This window comes from Elaeis guineensis, chromosome 8 (assembly GCF_000442705.2).
Source record: "Elaeis guineensis isolate ETL-2024a chromosome 8, EG11, whole genome shotgun sequence".
NCBI lineage: Eukaryota > Viridiplantae > Streptophyta > Magnoliopsida > Arecales > Arecaceae > Elaeis > Elaeis guineensis.
The window spans coordinates 91,148,568-91,153,359 of NC_026000.2; positions in this window are offsets into that span (position 1 = coordinate 91,148,568).

Below are 4,792 nucleotides of genomic sequence, written 5' to 3' on the forward strand. Positions count from 1 at the left end.
ACCATCTCGAAGATCAGATCTAAAAAAGAAGAAGAAGAGAAGCCAGTTTGCTCTATGAAGTACGAAAGAAGATGGAGAGGTCATCAACCATCTTCCCGATAAGATTGTATCAATCAACTTCGGAGTCTTTATTATTATTTTATTTTATTTTTTTTTTAATTTTTTATACTTAAATTTTATTTTTAATGCAAAAATTTATTTTTTTATACTTTAAATTTTTATTATTTATTTTTATTGCAAGTAGATGCTAAAATCTAGTTAGTAGATCTTAGTACCAATTAATTTATATACTCTTTAAATTTCTATCTTTTATTTTTATTACAAGTAGATGCTAAGATCTAGTTAGTAGATCTTAGTATCAATTAATTTTTATACTCTTTAAATTTTTATTTTTTATTTTTATTGTAAGTAGAAGTTAGGATCTAAATAGTAGATCTTAGTATCTAATTTATTTTTTATACTTTTAATTTTTATTTTTTGACTTAAATTATTTTTTTCAAAATTTTATTTTTTTATAAAATCAAAAATTTCAAATGAAAATACTATCTTTTCTATATATTCGATCTGACTCACTACTTTCTATATATTTTTAATTTTTAAAAATTAAAATTAATTTGATAATCATGATGTCCTAACGACAACATCGCAAGCCTCTTAGTTGGTTTGCACAATGAAAAATTAAAATTTTAAATTATCAAGTATGTGGAAGAATTAAATAATTTTCAGATTAGTTATGTGAGATCTCATCTGAAATCAATTTGAATCTCTCATAGTTATTAAGACTAAGATTAAGAGAGGAAAGATCATATCTCCACCTTTACATAGATAGTTCTTCACCATAATCTGATGATCATGGATATTTTCATGATTTTTTGGAGGCCACACAAATGTTTGGCCTTTATAAGTATCTACATAGGAAAGTTCAAGGACTCTCTCCAAATCCTTTTTGATTCCCTTCGTAAGAAAATCAGCATGTAGCCTTTTTCTTATAACCTTTGATCTGAAAAGAATATGTCTTACAAGCCAACTGAATTTTGTATTTTTATGAATTTTCTTTATAATCTTCTAGACTCATGTAACTGACACTTTATAAATAAATAAAAGATATTTATTTTTCATCATATATTGTATCTTACATTTGTAGTGATTATGATGAACCCTATAAATCAGGATAATAGTTTTAGGGTTATGATGAGACTATACCTATGAGACCTAAAATCTTAAAATTTTGATTTAGAATATTTCTAGTCATAGAAGCATTGAGTAGGAGATCAATGTTTCGGATAGACTGGCATATCCCATGTTTGCTCGATGATGAGAGTAGCTGATCTCATAAGCCACTTATGTGAGACACTAATATAAGGATGTAGCTGCTCATTAGAGAATGAGTTCACTGAATTGATCCATCCTAAGAAATATCTTATGAAATTTACTTACCTATCAAAAGATATTTTCTTATAGTGAGAGTTGTGCATGTAGTCCTTTGACCTGAGACTATCATAGAACCTTATATACATGAATCTATATTTTGGTTCATACTCATTCATGACTTAGTAATATATGGGGTGTTTTGGATATAGTGGATTATATATAGAGGTTGTGAGTAGGTCAACATGGAATCAATCACTCCTGGTAAATGGAGATTGCATCCTACTTGTTCTAATCATATAATGATTCAAGGAGACTTTGTCAAAGTAAAATAAAAATTAAAAAAAAAATTAATATTTTATTAATCGAATCATCATTATAAGATTGAGAAAGATAAGAATATGAAATTGGATTTGACATGATTTTATATCCATAATTATATTCAGGATGTAGTATGATCGCAGGATTGAATTGCACGGTAACTTACCACTGAAGGATATATTTAGTATTTTCATCAAAATTCTATATCTTTTGGATAGACATGATATGTTACTAGATATCAATCTTATCTTGTAGGTTTGACCGAATTAAAAAGTTTAATTCGATCGTTAATTAGAAAGAGTTCTAATTTTAGAAATTGGGTTAACTCAATTGGACCTAAATCGGTTAGTTTGAATTCTAATCGAATCAGATCAACTTGCACCTGGATGGACTACTGGCTAGATATGGAATCCAATGGATCACACATAAAAAAAATTGATCAAAAATCTAATTGGATTAGATCATATTTGTAAGATGAACATGTTAGCACATGTTGCAAACCCTAGCTCCTGTGTTCGAATTGGATTCAAAATTGGTTCCAATTTCAGTTAATTAATTCCAATTAAGCTCCAAATTCTTTTGGGTTTAAATTGGGTTGACCCTTAGCTAGTTGAGCCAGGGTTGGGTGCCACCTATCAAGCTTCCATGTCCTAGATAATTTTTTTTGGAGCATGGAGTTTGTTTTGTGCGACAGAAACATGGTTGGCGTCCCATGGGATGGGATGCCTCATTCCTCATCCTTATCCATTCAGATCCACACCAATTTTCTTATAAGGCATGAAGCTTAGTCAACCATCTGATGGATGGTTGAATGGATAAAGTTTGATTTAAGTTGTATTTGATCCAAACCCTAGCTACACCCTAATCCATGCGCCACCTAGAAGTCCATATGGTTATGGACTCTTAAAATTATGACATGCCACTTATTCTCAGATTTTTCCCATGCCTAAACTAGGTTAATGCCTCCTTTGATGGCCATTGGATGGCCATTGTATGCTAATCAAGGGTGGAGAAAAATGGGCACTCCTAAGAAAGCTTCATGACCTCTCAGAAAACACCAATGAATTATTTTCTGAAGAGTCCTTCTGCGTGAAGTGACTCTTGAAAATTATTTAGGTGATTCCATGTGGTATGGAATTTTTCTTTGAGTATGAGAAGGTTGGACTGATGTGAGATGGGCATGAGATTTTGCATGGAAGGGTGCAAGATAGAATGGATAAGCATTCGGTCTTCAGATATAAATAGGGGATGTAGTCAGGGTATTCCATTCATCCGAGAAATCTCAAATCCTTTCTTTCTTACATAGTCTCCTAGGTTGTCTGAATTTTCTTCTTCCTTCACTTGTTAAGACTAAGTCTAAATTAGGATAAAAGGTCTCCTTTAGGACAAGGGCTTAGGAAGAGAAAAAGGAAAGGCAAGGAGAGTAGAAATAGGAAAAAGAGAAGGCTAGGGAGAGAGAGGGAAGCCCTAAAGTTGTGCTGCCCAGAGGAGTTCTTGGAGGAAGAATTCAGAGGGAAGGAACCTATTTAAGGAGGGAGTGTCTTGATCAAGATCCTATGTGGATCAATGTTGGAGGGCGAATGCTTGGGCACCTAGTGGAAAGATTAAACACTGGCTTCTTCCCATCTACATCAGTCTAAGGTATGTTATTTATCATCATCATGTTTATATGTTTATATGATTGAATGTCATCAATGGGGTTTCTGGATTTAGGGTTTGAGTAATTTAGGATTTCATAATGCTAAAAAATTTTGAAATCTATTATGCTTTCACTGTGTATGTTATTATTGAACCCTGCATGACTGTGCTCCAACCCTTGAGCATCAGATGAAAGAGAGAAAGATAGAGAGATTTGTTTTCCATAAACCCACCCAACCCTTTGGGCATCCAACACTTGGGCATTAGAGAGAAGAGAGGATGAGGTGCTAGAAAGAGAGAGATTTTTAGCTTACACCAAACACATTGAGACCATGTATTTAATAGGCGTGAACCAAGGATGTGTGACTCAAAGGGGCGGATGAGAGTCCTTTGATAAGTGTAATAAATATCCTAATAGAAGCATCAAGATATATACTAATTGATCTTTGTTTATTAAAAATTGATGCTTTTGCTTATGTTTTGCAGAAAAGATGATCGTTAATGCAAAGAGCCCAATTTATAGGTTAAAAAAAATTGAGAGCAAATCAGACTCAAAATAGATCTCGAATGAAGATCCGAAGCTAAAAAAAAAGAAAAATAAATAAAAAATAAATACCAGCAGGCCAGCCCAAATAGGCTGCTCGATCCATGGCAGTTCACAGAAAAAAATGGTTTTCGATCCACAGGCGGTCCACAGCTATAGGAATTGGTTTACATGTGGTCCATAAGCTGGCATGCGCTAGGTCCACCCACGGTCCACCAGCATGTGTCGGTAGTCTTTTATCATGGTGCATGGGAAGTGGGGTTGGGTTTTGCGCTATCAGACAGTTGAGAATGCTCCAAAGGCTTGATTGGATGGCTAGTGTGGTTTCCGACTGAGAGAAGAGTTTAGGGAGATTAATGGCACGATCCAATGGTTCCAATTTGATCTAGAAAAGGATCCAACAGTCAAGAATGCAGTCAACTTGATTTAGAATATTTTGAGATGGGATTTTGGCCATTTGATCATCATCCGATGGTGGGCGTGGGTTGAGGACTTTTAACACGAATAGGAATTCAATTTTAATCCAATTTCAACCCAATTTGTGCCTATAAAAATAGAGGACCGTGGATAGAGAGTGAAGGCAGCGGAAGCAGGGCAACAGAGAGCGGAGGCATCCAAGGTAGCAGCAACTTTTATTTTTTTTTATTTTTTAGTTTTTGTTTTAGGCTTTGGGAGAAAGGAGAGAATATGGAGGAAGTGATGAAGATCTTTATGCATGGCTAAATCCCTTCAATCTGGAAAGACAATGAAGCTGTAAATAGATTTTTATTTTTTTTATAATTAATTTTTATGTAATAAAATTATTTTTTTATTTTATATCTTTTTATTTTTTTAAGATATTAATCTAGCTTGCATAGCCTACACCCTCTACAAACATGTCGTGATCTCTGGATACGATACGTACCTAGGAGAGATAGATCA